This window comes from Cupressus sempervirens, chromosome 6 (genome assembly GCF_028749045.1).
Source record: "Cupressus sempervirens isolate cs-2001-9-10 chromosome 6, ASM2874904v1, whole genome shotgun sequence".
NCBI lineage: Eukaryota > Viridiplantae > Streptophyta > Pinopsida > Cupressales > Cupressaceae > Cupressus > Cupressus sempervirens.
The window spans coordinates 350,799,446-350,812,301 of NC_143123.1; positions in this window are offsets into that span (position 1 = coordinate 350,799,446).

A 12,856-nucleotide genomic window follows, 5' to 3' on the forward strand; every position below is an offset into this window, starting at 1 on the left:
TGGAAGATCAAATTTCTCATTAGTGAGAGGCCTCAAGGGAGGATATAGAGAAAGGATAGAGTGATTCATAACCTTGAAGGGTTATTGGCAATAAAGGACCTTGGAAGGTGCTTAGGAGAAACCCCATTATAATAGACCCTAAAGATTCTTGAAGGAACACTTGTCACTCTACATCATATTGGTATCAGAGCCAAGATTTTGTGTTTAGCTACAAAGTATTTAGAGGAAGTAAGTGAACCAAAGGCTAAAATCATGCTTCCTAAGATAACATGACAAGATTCCATCAATAATATGGTAGAGGAGTTACTAGAAGCAAAATTGGGAGAGTTGAAGCAGTCCAAAGGCAAAGAGAAATATTGTGAGAGTGATACAGATGAGGAAGAAGATGTGGGTGGAGAAGAAGCCCAAAGATAAGTAGTACAATTGGTTATAGACCAAAACATGTTTGTGGATGCCTTGAAATTAGTGATCAAGGATACTACTGATAGCTTACCTATGTATATGGGAAGCATGGATGCAAAAGAGATCATAGAATGGATTGAAGCACTCAATAATTACTTTGAGTATAAAGAAATGCCAGATGACAAGAAGGTCAAATTGGCCAAATCCAAACTAAAGAACCACACCCTAGTTTGGTAGAACTATGTTCAAGGAGAAAGAGTAAAAGAGGGTAGACACTTGATCTCCTCATGGGAGAAGATAAAGTCTAGACTCAAAGCATAATTTATGCTAGTAGACCATGATTTACAAATGTATAAGAAGTTTCAAAACCTTAGGAATAGGGATTTGGATACTAAAGCATACAATAAGAGTTCAATAGGTTGAGCCTCGTGTTTAAGAGACTAGAAGAGGAATTAGAGAAAGTGGCTATGTATCTAAATGGCCTTATAATGAGCATTCATGAAGAAGTTATCATGTCGGCTCTAGAGACAATGAGCAAGTGCTTTCAACTTGCATTGAGATCAAAAGAGAAGTTGAATAGAAAATGAGAACAAAATAACAAGGGTATAAGGGGGAGGAATAATAGAGATAGACAAAGTTTTAGTGGGAGAATTTCATTAGGAAGGAATGGAGAATCAAGCCAATTGAGAAGGGGGATGCAGGGGTGGAAGAAGAGTCAATGGATTTTAGAGGCAAAAGTGGTGGACCAAGAAGGGGTAAGGTGTGTTTATTATCATATGCTTTAGTTGAAACCATGTTGGCCACACCATAATCCAATGTCTAGAAAACGCTCAAAGTTCCCAAGGATGAGAGAGAAGGAGCTAGTTGATACAAGAGGAGGACTGCCCAAGTGTCAACTCTAATAGAAAGTGTTGATCCTATCCTTTAAGGAGAGAACATGATAATCAAAATGACCCTACTCAAGATACCCTTGAATAAGGAAACCCCACACATGAAGACATTCTTTAGGACTCAAGGTAAGTTGTGTAAAAATATTATGGATTTTTGTTTTTATAGAGGATGTAATTTCTATGGAGATGTTAGACATTTTTAGATTGAAAAGATTTTTATGCACTAATCCTTACAAGATATCTTGGTTATACTAAAAACTACATGGTGGAAAAACAAGCATGGGTTGAGGTTGAAATAAAAGGCTATAAGGATAGGATAATGTGTGGGATCATACCTTTCACTGGTTGTCACCTCTTGTTAGATCATCCATGGTAGTTTTATGCCAGATCCCAACATGATGGTGAGAAAAATACCTACCATAACCAAGAGTGGAAGGGAGCTTAAGATGCACCCTTTACCATAACATGTTGGAGAAAATAGATCAAATGTGATGATGGTCAGTGGTAATGAATTTCTAGGGATGAAAAAATAAGAGAAATCTCAGGGGTATGCCCTAATAGTGAATCAAAAATACATCACTACATTGTAGAATAGGGACAAGAGGGAAGGTCCATAGGAAGTGTAAATGTTGTTGGACAAATATCAAGGTATAGTAGTGGATGAAACCCCTAGTTATTTTCTACCTACAAGGGATTTAAGCCACCAAATAGACTTGATCCTTGGAACCACCCTACCCAACAAGAATTTTTACAAGATGACCCCATTACAAAAAAGGAGATAGTCAAATGAGTCCAAGAGTTTCTTGATAATAGTATGATTAGTAGAAGTTTGAGACCATGTGCAATTCTAATTGTGCTTATCCCAAATAAGGATGAGAAATGGAAGTTATGCACTGATTCAAGGGTTATAAACAAGATCAAAATAAGGTGCATATTTCCAATGCCAAGGATAGAGGACCTCATGGATTATATAGGGGGGTCATGTTATTTATCAAAGATTGATTTGAAGTCAAAGTATTATGAGATGAAAATAAGGGAGGGGATGAATGTAATATTTCCTTTAAGACCAATGAAGGCCTCTATGAATGTCTTATCATGTCATTTGGTCTTAGCAATTCTCCTAGCACTATCATATCTTTAATAAATGAGGTATTGGTTGAATTTATTTGAAAATTTATTGTGGTATATTTTGATGAAATTCTTGTCTTTAGCAAGACCAAAGAGAAGCACTTGAAGCATCTTGAACATGTACTGGGGAAGCTACATGAGGATAAAATCATGATCAACTTATAGAAATGTGAGTTTTTTAAAATTGAACTAGTATACTTAGGATTTTTTATCGAAAAGGTTGTCTAAAAATGGTTCCTTCAAAGGTGAAAGCATCCCTAAATTGGCCCACACGTAAGCCAGTTGAGGATGTAAGGATTTTTCATGGGTTGACAACCATTAATAGGAATCTAATTATTTGATTTAACAACCTTTATGCCCTTATTCTTAACACCATCAAAGGAGGTGTGAAATGTAATTTTCTTTGGACTACTAAGGTAGATGCAAATTTTCAAATTTTAAAGAAGAAAGTCATAGAGTTACATGCATCGACACTTCCTGTTTTTAACAAGCTCTTTACTATGGAATGTGATGCCAAAAATCATGTTATATGGGTAGTACTTAACTAGTAAAGACATCCAATAGCGTCATTTTCAAAAAAATGAATTATGCTAAACAAAGGTACTCCACCTATGATCTTAAACTTTATGTAATGGTGCAAGCCCCCAAGAAGTGGAGGTATTACCTATGTCCAAAGATTTCATAATATTATTGGTAGTCATGCAATAATTTTCCTCAATGGGCAAGATAAACTCAATTAGAGGCATCTAAAGTGGTTGGAGATGTTCTAAGTATACACTTTTACCATAAAGCACAAGAAGGGAGTTACCAATAAAGTTACATATGCTTTAAGTAGATTTATGCTCACTATACAAGAGGTTTAATTAGATAACATGAGGATTGAATCCCTTAAAAATATCCACAAGGAAAATCTTGATTTCAAGGGTGCTGACCATGTATGTTTGAAATTTTGTAACAATTTTCATATTGATTTCTCTAACTATATGTTGCAGGAAGGACTCTTATTCAAAGGAAACTAGTTACATGTACCAAATGTTTCTTTGAGGGAGAAAATTATCATAAAGAAAAAGGATAGGGTTCTAAGTGGTCATTTTGGCCTTGATAAGACCCTAGAGAAAGTGACTAGGCATTACTTCTAGCCTAAGGTAGGTGGATGTTAGGAACTTTATTGCAAGTTGCTAAATTTGTCAGAGAGTCAAATGTACATCATCAAATTTAGGCTTGTATAGACCACTATCCATGCCAAATAGACCTTGAGAGAGTATAAGAATATATTTTGTATTGGGCCTTCCCAAAATCACTAGAGGATTTGACAATATTTTTTGTAGTTATTGATAGATTTAGTAAAATGGCTCATTTTGTTCCTTCTAGGTGCACACTTGATGCATCCTGCATTATAGGTCTATTCTTCAAGGAATTTTCATGGATCCATGGGTTATCACTCACAATTATGACTAATAGGGACTCAAAATATGTGGATATTTTTTAAGAACACTATAAAAAATACTTGACATCCACTATTTTTCTGATCAACTTACTGTCCATGAAGTAAATATTTATAATGCCCTGCTTGGGAACCCAAAATAAATAAATATAATATATTAAAAAGTTTAAGAAACTATTTAAAAAAAAGGTTTATACAAAATCAAAGTAAAAATGCTTAAGCAATATACACATACACAACATTTACACAAATGCAGTTACAATATAAATTTCATTCCTAAAGGGTTCCTTCGCATTGGGTCACATTTAAGAAAGTTTTATTAATAAGTTTAAGTGTCAATTACAATATCCATAATCATAAAATAAATAAACACATATAATAAATAAACACATATATGTTTTCAAGGATGTTGACCATGTATGTTTGAAATTTTCTAACAATTTTCATATTGATTTCTCTAACTATATGTTGTAGGAAGGACTCTTATTCAAAGGAAACTAGTTACGTGTACCAAATGTTTCTTTGAGGGAGAAAATTATCATAAAGAAAAAGGATAGGGTTCTAAGTGGTAATTTTGGCCTTGATAAGACCCTAGAGAAAGTGACTAGGCACTACTTCTAGCCTAAGGTAGGTGGATGTTAGGAACTTTATTGCAAGTTGCTAAATTTGTCAGAGAGTAAAGGTACATCATCAAATGTAGGATTTTATAGACCACTATCCATGCCAAATAGACTTTGGGAGAGTATAAGAATATATTTTGTATTGGGCCTTCCCAAAATCACTAGAGGATTTGACAATGTTTTTTGTAGTTATTGATAGATTTAGTAAAATGGCTCACTTTGTGCCTTGTAGGTGCACACTTGATGCATCCCACATTATAGGTTTATTCTTCAAGGAATTTGCATGGATCCATGGGTTATCACTCACAATTGTGAGTAATAGGGACTCAAAATTTGTGGATATTTTTTAAGAACACTATAAAAAATACTTGACACCCACTATTTTTCTCATAAACTTACCATCCATGAAGTAAATATTTATAATGCCCTACTTGGGAACCCCAAAGAAATAAATATAATATGTTACAAAGTTTAAGAAACTATTTAAAAAAAAAGGTTCATACAAAATCAAAGTAAAAATGCGTAAGCAATATACACATACACAACATTTACACAAATGCAGTTACAATATAGATTTCATTCCTAAAGGGTTCCTTCGCATTGGGTCACATTGAAGAAAGTTTTATTAATAAGTTTAAGTCTCAATTACAATATCTATAATCATAAAATAAATAAACACATATAAATAAACACATTTAATAAATAAACACATATATAATCTCATATACACATACATAAAACAATTGATATTATAGAGTACATGTTCAGATAATATTATCCACTGCTCATGTCATAGGGTATACAATAATAAATACAAGTACATCAATATACAATACAACATCCCGTAGGATCTCAAAACACATGATACATAGATATATCAAATGAATATAAGTCTCCAGGATAAGAATAAGAATGATAATGATAATGGTACAACTATATCAATGAGCATCCAACATCTGTCAATCTGAGGGGGACCCAAATGGTAAGACTACACTACCCCCTGATTGTGTGGTCACCTAATCAGGCTCCCACTCCTACCATGTAGGAGAGATAATGTATAATCCACACACAAATAATCAAATCATAAAAAAATCCTAGCTAAGGAATCTTGATAGCCAAATCTACCTCAAGTGTAACACAAACTAATGATAAAGAAAAGATAACCAAAGTAAAAAAAACACTCATCCAAACCAACATCACATACTAATATCAAAAACAAATACCAAGTACAAATCAAATATCAAAACCAAAAAGATATAACCACCTCCAAATCAATGTCAGTGTCACAAGCACAATAACCAATAGATAACAATTTTCATCAATAAAAGTAAACCACCAATCACTAACTCTAGCAATAAAAAACACCACCAATGAATAACTGACATTCATTAATAAAAGTTCATTTCCAGTGATAACGTACATCTAATAAATAAATAATAACTTGCAATAAATACACCATCAAAACTAATATCCAACAAGTACACCACTAGAGACAAATATAGAGAAAAACATGAAGGAGACTTAGGCTACATACTATGGAGTGTCGTCACATGAGCCAACTCTAAGGTTACCCTATCAGTCTCTTAGGACCCTGATCCCCTAGTGATTCCATGCAAAACTAGAATACCCTCTCATGAAGATGAGTTAACTAGTCATACCTCTCAAGCTATCATCCCATTCTCATCCTTAACCCATACAAGCACTCAAGGCATGGATGAGGGAAAATATCTAACTTATCTTTTTAATTTATCTCAAGGCATGAGGGCGGAAAGTATTTTGATTACTATGCTATCACTTGTTACACAACTTACAATGAGTTATCTTGGTAGCCACTTTGGGCCCCAACCCTCATTGCAAGCCACTCTGATAGACATGCACCTAGACCACCTTCACAAAAGTCACAAACCATAATCGTGTCCCATATCACAAAAGTGATATTGATCAAATTCGGCTCCTTAATAGGCAACCCAAAAATAACATTATTTCTCATAAATTCTCATCAAAAGAATTCTCATAAAAGAAATCTCAATTTAAATCATAAAGTACATCATGACATCTAGTCAAATAATCATAAAAGAAATCTCAAAAAATGCCTCTGGTGCACATCCTAACTTGGCCAACTAAACAACCCACAAAGAAAAACCATCACGAAAATAAACATCACAAGACTATAAATAGAATATTTAAAAAACACATTGTTTTCAGCCATATAATTTAATTCCATAATTTTCTTTTATTTAATTTAAGCCATAAATATTTGTTTAAAAATAAAGTAAGAATATACATGTTAATATAAATTGTTATGCTAATATACTTATTTAGATCAATAAGTATTTGAATGTCAAATCTCTTTGTGCATATAAAATATCATGCAATATTATCATGTTATTATTTTAAATAATCTAAAGTCATGAATGATTTAATTAATAACATATATGTATATTATTAAATTAAATATTAATATCAATTTTATTTCTAAAATATTAATTTTTTTTGATGAATAGTGACCTTTTCTATTAATAAAATATACATAGTTTACAATTCACAAAAAAGGGGCCAAGGGATACAAGATCATCCCATGAAAGATTTCAAATGACAGAAGCCAGACTAAAAACATGGCCTTAGCCAGAATCAGAAACTATTCATCAAAAAAGAAAAAAAAAATAAGGCAACCTCAGGCTGCCGAAGTAGTGCTAGTCGAGGGTGGTGGATCATCTTTATCTTGAAAACCCCAATCATCTTTAGGATTGGGGGGTAGGCTAGGAAAAGTCCAACCATCATCACTAGTAGTAGCAACAGTGGCAACCTCTGCATCTTTAACCTTTGACCATGAAGGAGAAATCACTAGGTCTAGGTGAGGCCACTTCCCTGAGTGCACATGATGAGAACCAGGAGGAGGAGTCAAGGACCAACCAGTACCACCATGGGGTGGGGAAGCTAAGTAGTGCCTCCATCTGCCATCACCACCATTGGGAGAGTGACGACAAGAAGCCTGGGAGCATAGGGTGTGCGAGTGGTGGTCGAAGGAGTGGTGCTGAGGATGACGGCCGCAGGGCATTGAGGTCTCCATTGAGGCATCTAGAGGAACTCTGGTGATAGTACAAGGAGCATTGCCTTAGTGATTGAGCAACTCTTGTAGGTGAGCAACTTTGATTGCAACTTTATTAGCTTGCACCTAAATCTGCATAATTACATTATTACAAATGCATGCCTTAGTATACATAGCAATGTTAACATCCAAAAAACTATGTGTGAAAAGAATAACATTCCTATCTTTCCATAGAGAAAATAAGATCTCTAGCCTAAAGGTATGGCAAATCTGGGTGAACTTTCGAGGAAATATGGGGGAGTTACCCAGTAAAATCATATGCCAAGAGAAAGACTCAGGTCTAAATGGCTTCAAAAATCATGAATCCAGTGCCAATAATTCTGAGCATGCTTGCAGAACCAAAAAATATGCAAGAAAGACTCTGGTTGTCCACAAAGGGGCATCTAGGGTCAGGAACCCCAATGTGTTTGAGCTAAGGCCCCAGGGGAAGACCTTGAAAGGGAAGACACCAAGAAAAATGCATAATCTTGGGTTTAGTTATAGCATTCCATATGGTGTCAAAGCATTTTCTCCATTGAGAAAGGGAAGATATCAAATGCCATCTATGGTTAAGCGTATCCACCATGGGAAGATGAGGTGAAAGCCATTTGTAGCCCAAACTTGGCTTGTAATTGGAAAAAGGAGTGGCATGAAAGCACCTCCAATCAAGTGACTAACGGTGAACAGACTGAATCCCCACTTTATGAACTAAGTGAACATGGATGGAAGAAAGTAGAAGGTCAAAAGTCTGCCGGTCTGAATGGACAAGGTGGTACTGTACTTGCATATCTTCCCAGGTCCTAAAACTCATGGTGACCCATGAAAAGAGGTCCTTAGGAGTTCTGATGCCACGTTTGAAAAAATGCAGAGGACTGGCCCCCTGAGTCTTGGTGAGGGGAGTACCCTAAATAGTAAACAAGGGAGACCACCATATGTTATGCTGATTCAAGGAGAGGCCATTGCGGAATTCATCTCATGCCCATCAAAGCTAGGGCTTAATAGCCTCCCAAGATTTCTAGATGCTCTTGATGATGAAGGAGCCTGAATGATGACAAGCTCATGCATAATGAGAAGGGTTTGGAAACTAATCCCCTTCCAAGCAGGCCTGTTGACAAGGAAGCCAGAAGAAATGCAGTGCTGAACCAGAATCTTCCAAGCTTCATCTCGCGAGAGAGCCCTAATAATCCATTTTGAACAAAGAGCAAGGTCCTATCTCCAAGTGGAAAGAAATCCAAGACCACCAGACTCTTTTGGGAGACAACAAAAATCCCAGGCCACTCTATGAAAGCCATGGTGATCAGAACCAAAGGCCTAGAGAAAATCCCTGACCAATCTTTCCAACTTCCTGTAAGAAGCTTTGGATGGAGCTTAGCAGGAGGAGTAATACACATGAGTGGCTGCAAGAATCTTAGAGAAAATTTGGAATTTTCTCACGAGGGAGAGTGGCTTTTTGATCCAATAGTCATGCTTTTTGCTAATCATAGCCAACACAACATTCCAAAGTTCCATAGGTGACACCTGGAATGCAAAAGAAATGCCAAGAAAGTAAAAGATTTCTCTGTGAGCAACCCATTTCCACTCAAACTGGTTGAGCCAAGGTGGAGCTGGCAGAAAGGACTGGTGGAAGCAGAGCATTTTATGCCATTGAATGGTAGAAACAAAAGCTTGACAAAAGGTGTCTAGGCAACTTAAAGCATTATTGATATTTTCTTCATCCTCTAAAAGAGTGAGAAAAGAATCATCAACAAAGTGTCCATTGACTAATTGGAAGGATGATTTAGGCAAGGAAATGCCATGAACCAGTCTTAAGGACACAAAATGCACAAGTAAATGCCATAAAGTGCATGAGCTAGCAAACAACCTTGTCTGATAGAACGAAAAAGTCCAAAGGCCTCCAATTGTGAATTGTTGATGGTAATGCAAGCATTAGCATCCCCAAAGAGCATCTCCATAGATTGGAGGAAGTTGGGGCCAAAACCCAGAGCTTAGAGCATAGCCAAGATGAAGGGCCATTCAATGCGATCATAAGCTTTAGCAAAATCTATCTTTAAAAAGATGGCCTTCTGATTGGACTTGCAAGCCCATTCCATTCCCTCTGAGATAGCAATGATGTTTTCAAGAATATATCTAGACTTGATGAATCCAGTTTGCTCTGGTCACATAATTAAGGGTAACATATGCCTGATTTTGAGAGAGAGCTCCTTGGCAATGATCTTGTATGACACATTCAGAAGGGTAATGGGTCTCCAATTACATATATCCTTTGAATCACCAGCTTCAGGTATGAATTTGATATTTCCTTTGTTTATGATGGCTCCTAAGCTTTTAGAGTGATAGGCTTCAAGATAAACTTTGTGCAGATCAGGACCTATATGCTCCCAGAGGTGTTTGTAGAATTCACAAGGGAACCCATCACACCCAGGGGACTTGTCATCTGCCATGGAGTAGACCGCCTCTTTAAGGTCTTGGAGGGAAAGAAGTTGCTCATAGAAAGTGCATTGCTTACCTGCTAGATGGTTTGGAGTAACATAAATACACTTTTTGAGAGCTTCCTCTTGAGTAACCAAATTTCCCTATGAAGCAAACACATTCTCATAGTGATGAAAAAATGCTTGCAGGATGGTGGGGAGACTAGATAGAAAAACATTTCCTTGTTTGATTTTTTAATCCCAAAATTTGTATGACGAGCATGAAGAGCCTTAAAAATCTCCTTCAAGGCTTTGTCGCCAACCTCCAACTAGTGGAGACGAGCTTTGATTTAGGCTCCCCACGCAACATAATTATCAACAATTTGTTTGTCATGGCGAAGTTTGGCAAGCTGAATTTGCAATTCCACATCAAAGGGATTGAGGGTGAGGGCCTCAAAGGCTTTTTTGAGGGCAAGTGTGCTAGCTTCATATGATCGTTTACGGAAAATAGCCAATTTTCGCCCATATATGTGCAAGAATTGAGTAGTTCTAGTAATGGTATCATTCCACCATTGAATCCAACCCCTTTGAGAATTCAGATGTGGCTCCAAATTCCAAACATGGAGGATGTGCAAAATGGTGGAAGCATGCATCAACACAGATGTCTTGAGGAAGAACTGAGACTTGACCACCCTTGGGACAACTATTTGCCAAGAAATGACAAAATAAATGGGGTAGTGGTCAGAAAATGTTACATCTGGTAGGGGAATGACAGGTAAATCTTGATCCTCAGAAAAAGAGAAAAAAGATTGCATAGTGATCATAGCACAATCAAGGGATTTTAATATGTGATTAGAGCCAACTCGAAAGTTGGACCAAGTGTGCCAAACCCCACTATCCTGGTGGCAGTTGGTATTGGGATAAAAAAAGGCTCAATTTATTGTGCATGTAATACCAGGCTTGTCTTTCCCCAACTATCCAATGAAAAGGTAGAATGTCATCTTTGTCAAAGTCCACTTCAACCATATTAAAGTCCCCACACATAACCCAAGTAGTTGGAGGCATTTTTTTAGCCAGTCAGGCCCACATCTAGGATCTTTCCACATCATTAGAAGAATAAACATTAATGACTCCAAAAGAATGATTGTTAATGGAAAGAAAAAGCCAAATAATTCTATGCGTGGGGTCAGAACCATGAGAAATAATAATAGAATGAAGGCGAGGTGATAGGAGAGTAATTACACCACCTTAGCTAGCTTCGTGCTAGGAAGAAAGCATCATGCCATCCTGCCAATTACGTGGCAACCAGAAATTTTAACTTCTTGCAGATAGAGAAAATCTAAATTACCAAGTCTATGATGGACATCTCCAACATAGTAATTTTTGGGGAGGTCTATGAGACCTTGAACATTCCATGATAGGAAGTTCATGAGAACTCTTCCATATCATCTTCATCCTCAAGAGAGGAGTAGCTATTCTGTGAGAAGGTAGAAACATGGTTGAAGTCAGATGGAAAACCCTTTGGACTTACAAATTGAAATTTCACCTGTGGTATCTTCGCATGTCTAGGAGGACTATAAGAATGCCATGTCACTGGTGGTGCTATGGAAGAGGCAGCAAGAGGAGTTCGTACCCCAGCCAAGGCCGAAACCCTAGTAGCTACCTTAATCCCTGCGAGCCAGCAGGGTTTTAAACCTGTGAAACTTTGAAAGCAGTTCCTTTGTCTTCCACTTGTGTCCCTATGTTGGCTATAATTGACGCTCTTGTAGGGATAGGAGGAATTGTGGTGACCATAGCATAGGACTGCTTGTGGGGCAAGGGATTCGAGGGAGCCTTGCCCTTATGCCCAACAGTAACCCATTCTTCATTTTTTTCCCTTCGGCCTATTTGATAGGCACCTCTTTAGGCATGGGCTTGACCCTAGGTGTAGCCAGAGGGCAGTCCTTGATCTTGTGTTCTGAGGACTAGCACCTATAACAGGTATTGGGGAGGTTCAAGTAAAGAACCTTTTGAGAGAAGGTTTTAGTCCCAATCTAAATTTCCATAGAATCCTTGAGATCCTTGGAAAGATCCACCTCTACACAAACATGTTGTTGTGGGTGGGCATTAAAGAATTTCTCAGGCTCCTTGGTGACAACTTTGCCAAGGGCTTTGGAAATGGACTCAATGAAAGGCCAACAAGGTAGGGGTAAACCTGGGAACTCGACCCATACAGGAACCCTAAGATTTTTATCATCCAAGACTGTGAAGTCTCATGACCATTTTTGAAAAACAAGCAAAGAAGAACACATAGACCATGGTCCATTGTTAAAGACTGCATCTGCCTGTGAGGGGTTAGCTAAGAAAAATAAAAGAAACCTTTGGTAAGGTTTTGCATAGCATCAAGGTAGACTCCATGAGGAGTCCAACTCTTGTTAACCCATTCTTAGAGCATAGATTCAGGGGGAGTCCTACCCACAAAATAACCTATCAAGGTGTGTTGTTCTAACTAATCACATGCAACATCAAATTCTTGTAAAGGAAGGATAATGTCAAGATTACCTCGTTAAATTTTCTTAGGACAAACTTGCATGGATGTTTGTTCTATGGAGGTGCTATGGCAGACCAAAGCAACAACATGAACACCAGAAACATCTGGTTCACCGCTAGCCAGAGCCATTATATCCTAGCCTAAAAAAATCTTGTAGTAAATGCGGTGTGACAAGTGGAGCTAACAGAGGGAGAGTTCAGACGAAAATCCGTTCACAACAAATTGAAAGATTGCATAAAGCAAGAAAATATTAATTTGACTTCTATTTAAGTCCACTATCGATATTTACTTTTCCTTTAATTCATGATGCAACTAGAGATAAGTCAAACTTGAGATTATAATTTTA